This window comes from Nomia melanderi, unplaced genomic scaffold (assembly GCF_051020985.1).
Source record: "Nomia melanderi isolate GNS246 unplaced genomic scaffold, iyNomMela1 scaffold0412, whole genome shotgun sequence".
In the NCBI taxonomy this organism is placed as follows: Eukaryota; Metazoa; Arthropoda; class Insecta; order Hymenoptera; family Halictidae; genus Nomia; species Nomia melanderi.
Window position 1 is genome coordinate 4,046 of NW_027475527.1, and position 5,955 is coordinate 10,000.

The 5,955-nt window shown below is 49.5% G+C and overlaps 2 non-coding genes across 2 annotated transcripts in view; both read left to right on the forward strand.

Moving 5' to 3' along the window:
• Nucleotides 1-3,496: 3,496 nt before the first annotated feature.
• Nucleotides 3,497-3,651, forward strand: LOC143176198 (5.8S ribosomal RNA). Its single transcript, XR_013000783.1, has one exon. It is a non-coding gene; the product is annotated as a 5.8S ribosomal RNA (ribosomal RNA).
• Nucleotides 3,652-5,706: 2,055 nt separating this feature from the next.
• LOC143176199 (large subunit ribosomal RNA) overlaps nucleotides 5,707-5,955 on the forward strand; it is a 4,007-nt gene continuing 3,758 nt past the window's right edge. The window contains exon 1 of the ribosomal RNA XR_013000784.1: nucleotides 5,707-5,955. This exon is cut by the window's right edge and continues 3,758 nt beyond it. This is a non-coding gene — a ribosomal RNA (large subunit ribosomal RNA).

Genomic DNA, 5,955 nt, shown 5'->3' on the forward strand with positions numbered 1-5,955 from the left:
TCACGAAACTCTCTCTCGTCGTGGAATCCCCGCGTCGGAGGGTAAAACGCGATATATAATAGTATATGCCAGTGGTTCGCGCGCGTCGTCTCTGAGATACGCGGTCGACAGAGTTCCGAAAACACGTGATGTGCCACGATTTCCGTGCGTCTTACATCTTTCGACGATGGGACGATCCACGCGAAGAGAACGTTCGTGCTTGCGTGAGGTGCAACAGCGTCGATTCGCTTTTCTGTACGGGGAGAAATAGAACGTTGAGTTGACTTATCGGGTCTTCGTTGGAATTACCGTCGCTGGCATTGTAAACTCCAGATGACCTTGTGATTCCTTCGTCGGGCACTGGTAAAGGGTGGCGATGATTCGTTCTATAATAGTAATACCCGTCGTAGCGTTTCGACCGATGTCACCCGCCACGAATGTCTCTCTCGACGTGGAAACCCCGCGCCGAAGAGTAAACGCGAAGGCTTACCATACGAAAGAAAACGGTATTATACGCCTGTGGTATGTGCGTCTCGGCTCTGTGATACGCGATCGGCAGAGTTACAAAAAAACGTTGATGGGCCACGATTTCCGTGCGTCTTACATCTTTCGACGATGGGACGATCCACGCGAAGAGTAGTTACGTGCTCGCGCGAGGTGCGATAGCGTCGATTCGCTTTTCTGTACGGGGAGAAATAGAACGATGAGTTGACTTATCGGGTCTTCGTTGGAATTACCGTCGCTGGCATTGTAAACTCCAGATGACCTTGTGATTCCTTCGTCGGGCACTGGTAAAGGGTGGCGATGATTCGTTCTATAATAGAAATACCCGTCGTAGCGATTCGGCCGAGACACCCGCCACGAAACTCTCTCTCGTCGTGGAATCCCCATGTCGGAGAGTAAAACGCGAAGGCTAACTATATAAGAAACATATAGTATTATTTATGCCTGTGGTTCTCCGTTTGTCCTACTCTCAGATACGCGACTCGGAGAGTTACGAATAATCGTGATGGACCACGATTTCTGTACGTCTTACATCTTTCGACGATGGGACGATCCACGCGAAGAGATCATTCCTGCTTGCGTGAGGTGCGATAGCGCCGATTCGCTTTTCTGTACGGGGAGAAATAGAACGATGAGTTGACTTATCGGGTCTTCGTTGGAATTACCGTCGCTGGCATTGTAAACTCCAGATGACCTTGTGATTCCTTCGTCGGGCACTGGTAAAGGGTGGCGATGATTCGTTCTATAATAGAAATACCCGTCGTAGCGATTCGGCCGTGTCACCCGCCACGAAAATCTCTCTCGTCGTGGAATCCCCGCGTCGTAGAGTAAACGCGAAGGCTTGCTATAGAAGACTATAGTTTATACGCCTGTGGTTCACCGGTTGCCTGCTCTCCGGGGTACGCGATCGCGCAGGAGTTACGGAAGAACTTGATGGGCCACGATCTCCAAGCGGCTATATCTTTCGACGATGGGACGATTCACGCGAAGAGAACGTTCGTGCATGCGTGAGGTGCGATAGCGTTGATTCGCTTGTCTGTACGGGGAGAAATAGAACGATGAGTTGACTTATCGGGTCTTCGTTGGAATTACCGTCGCTGGCATTGTAAACTCCAGATGACCTTGTGATTCCTTCGTCGGGCACTGGTAAAGGGTGGCGATGATTCGTTCTATAATAGAAATACCCGTCGTAGCGTTTCGACCGATGTCACCCGCCACGAAATTCTCTCTCGTCGTGGAATCCCCGCGTCGGAGAGTAACCGCCGAAGGCTTGCTATAGAAGACTATAGTTTATACGCCTGTGGTTCACCGGTTGCCGGCTCTCCGGGGCACGCGATCGCGCGAAGGTTACGGAGGGACGTGAAGCGCCCGAGCAATGAAACGTCCGCAGGAGGAAACGAGCAACCGCCGAACATTGTTTCGCGACGTTTCCATAATGTATTGTCGTTTCGCTCGCATCCCGCTTCTTTCCCCTAGTTTCCTCGACGCGTAGTTTCGCAGCCTTAGTGGACGAATCATTCTCGATTCGAGGAAAGATATGCAGTGGGGCGTGCAATGAGCCCGCCAGAGACCACGATCTCCAATGCGTCTTTACATCTTTCGACGATGGGATGATCCACGCGAAGAGAACGTTCGTGCTTGCGCGAGGTGCGTTAGCGTCGATTCGCTTTTCTGTACGGGGAGAAATAGAACGATGAGTTGACTTATCGGGTCTTCGTTGGAATTACCGTCGCTGGCATTGTAAACTCCAGATGACCTTGTGATTCCTTCGTCGGGCACTGGTAAAGGGTGGCGATGATTCGTTCTATAATAGAAATACCCGTCGTAGCGATTCGGCCGAGTCACCCGCCACGAAACTGTCTCTCTTTCGTCGTGGAAACCCCGCGTCGGAGAGTAAAACGCGCGAAGGCTGTGACTGTAACATATATATATACAGTATACAATGCCTGTGGTTTTTGCGCGTGTCGGCTCTTCGGTATACGCGATCGGCCAGAGTTACGGAGGGACGGTGAAGCGCACGAGAAATTGAAACGGCCGCACGATTGGAACCGAGCAACCGTCGAACATTGTTTCGCGACGTTTCCATAATGCGTTTTCGTTTCGCTCGCATACCGCTTCTTTTCCCCTAGTCTCTGAGACGCGTTTTCGAGCCGTTCTTCTACTATCGATTCTCGTAGAGAGAAGGGACCGGGTAGTCTGGAAGTGGAACCCGCATCTTGCGTGTACCGTACACGGAATTGAGAGGACCGGCCGTGAAGCTCGTTTTAAAGCCGTGCGTCTGACACCCAACTCTTGCGCGCCAATTTCGCGGCAAGAGATAATATGGGACGAATGACCGGCAAAGAGCCAGCTGTGAAGTCTGTTTTTTTAATCGAATCCGTGGACGTGTGTATGCCGTAGCGTCGCTCGTCGTGTTCGTTCATGGTCGTTCCGAGAGAAAGAACGAAAGCGGTAACGAAGGGACCGGCCGTGAAGCTCGTTTTAAAGCCGCGCGTCTGACACCCAACTCTTGCGCGCCAATTTCGCGGCAAGAGATAACATGGGACGAATGACCGGCAAAGAGCCAGCTGTGAAGTCTTTTTTCATTATTTGCTTTCAATCGATCGATCGGTACGATTCGTGCAACGTTTCGCGCGATGCGACGCGAAAACATGCGCGCAACAATAGATGCGTCTGATCGGAAGAACGCGAGGGTCGACTGCACGCGATGGATTCAGTATCGGGTAGGATACAAAATATATCCCCGTCGTTTCCACGCGTGCGAGTCTTCTGCGTCTTTCGCGGGTTTTTGAATGCACTATACGCCCGGAACGTCGAGAAATATATACATATTACTTGAACGTTTTTCGTCTCGAAAGGCTTCGGTGTCGTCTCCAAGGCGACGCCTGAATCTCCTTCGCGCGCTGGTCGGAGATTCAGGTATCAACTTTTATCTTCTCTTTGAAAGAAGAGAGATATTAGGTCGAACAAATGAGAATAAAATTATATATGTGAAATATAAAATTTATACGATTACCCTGAACGGTGGATCACTTGGCTCGTGGGTCGATGAAGAACGCAGCTAATTGCGCGTCAACGTGTGAACTGCAGGACACATGAACATCGACATTTCGAACGCACATTGCGGTCCACGGATACAATTCCTGGACCACGCCTGGCTGAGGGTCGTTTACGTACCATACACTGCTTGCGTAGCTCTGTCAAATCCCCGCCGTCGTTCACCTCTTCGGATCGAACGTTTTTTTACCGAAGGGCGCAAAGAACGTTTCTGAGTCGGGTTAAGAGAAGGATGCTACGTACGAGCGAACGATGGGTGTCTCGTCGGCGTTTGTCGCGGACACGCGAAAATTCTGTGAATTTCACGGACAGTGTACGTTCTAGTTGTTGCAAAACGATCGGAATCGTTTGTATGGACTCGCGTGAGTGTTCGCGGCGTCGTGCGTCGTTCAATTACGACCGCCCGCGGATACCGCTCCACTGCGATATGGATCTGAGCGACAACTTTTTCGGCTGTTCGTGAGATGAACGGTTTCGTGTGTTTAGAAAAATTTTTTTTCCCGCGCTCCCGACGTCACCTGAAATGATGCGTCAGAGGTGAAAGAAAATATTAAGAAGTCGAGAGAGAGAGAGACTACACACGTTTTATTCATATTTTGTATACCGTGCGTGAGACGGATGTGCACGACACGTCGTATGTCGGTATATTACCGACTGGCCCCAGGGAGATTGTTTTCTTCCTCTCTTACGAATGAGATGTACGTTTCGGAGGATCGTCGTTACCGAAACACACGGCAAAACGAGACTTCTCGCAGCAGAACCTTTATACACAATACACATCGACTCTTTTTACCCCGAGAGAGAGAGAAAAGGTGTATTTCTTTTTTTTATTTTTCGAATTCGACGCACGAACGCTTTGACGACTGGAGAAAAACACGGTGTGTGTTAAAATCGTGCGGGACGAGCATGCGTATTCGTAACGGGTCGAATAGTTCTTATTCCCCGTCGTCGCGTGTCCTCGCTGGACCACCACCGTGCGCTTCCGCCACGTTCAGTTGAATTTCGAAATATATATATATAAAAAGAATCACCATATACTCTCTTTCGGGAGGTGTATTTTTATCGGTTTCTGCTATAGAGAAGAGACGGAGATCGTGTTGTGAGGTGTAACGTTTCTGTATCCCCGTTTCGGAGGATCGTCGTTATCGGCGGAACACACGTCAAAACGAGACTTCTCGCAGAACCTTTATACACAATACACATCGACTCTTTTACCCCGAGAGAGAGAAAAGGTGTTTTTCTTTTTTTTTTATTTTTCGAATTCGACGCACGAACGCTTTGACGACTGGAGAAAAACACGGTGTGTGTTAAAATCGTGCGGGACGAGCATGCGTATTCGTAACGGGTCGAATAGTTCTTATTCCCCGTCGTCGCGTGTCCTCGCTGGACCACCACCGTGCGCTTCCGCCACGTTCAGTTGTATTTCGAAATATATATATATATAAAAAGAATCACCATATACTCTCTTTCGGGAGGTGTATTTTTATCGGTTTCTGCTATAGAGAAGAGACGGACGATCGTGTGTGACACCACGTGGTAACGTTTCCGTATCCCCGTAAAATACGTTTATCTTTTCTCGTAGAAAAGAGAGAGGAAGAGGCAGGAGCTCCTCTTTGGCGAGGCTTTCGAACGTCGCGTCCCGTCCGCCGGAATATAATGATATAAATATATAACCGCCGCCGACTTTGTGCGAAAGCGTTGAAACGAACGCGTCGGTCGCCCCATGGTGTGTGTTTGTCGTGTCTTCTTTTCCTCTTCTGCACTTCTCTTCACTGTCGATCGCGAGACCGCGCGAGATCCGCTTCGGTCGTCCAGTCCCCGAAAATTCTTCTCGGACGGGCGTTAAAGTTAACCGGAGCGCGAGATCGTCTAGCGAGAGTCTTTTTCGCGATCGAGTAAAATGTGATAGAAGAAGGAGAAGAGTGTAAAAAGAGAATATAGACACGCGACGCAGCAGAGACCACTGGTGAGGCGCATAAGACGCGTTCGCGAACGATTTTTCGCGACGATACGGAGTCGCGCGTGTCGCGGTATATTTATCATTTATATACGTTATAATATGAATATTGTTGTGTTCGAACGCACTCTCCTCTAGACTTTGTTTTTTTTGCCTTTGAGCGATTTTTATGAAATTCGATTGAATTTTCATACAATTCACGTTCACGACGACCTCAGAGTAGGCGAGATTACCCGCTGAATTTAAGCATATTACTAAGCGGAGGAAAAGAAACTAACAAGGATTTCCTTAGTAGCTGCGAGCGAACAGGAATTAGCCCAGCACTGAATCCCGCGGTTCCGCCGTAGGGAAATGTAGTGTTCAGGAGGGTCCATTTATCCCGTGACGTCGAACCGCGTCCAAGTCCATCTTGAATGGGGCCATTTACCCGTAGAGGGTGCCAGGCCCGTAGCGACCGG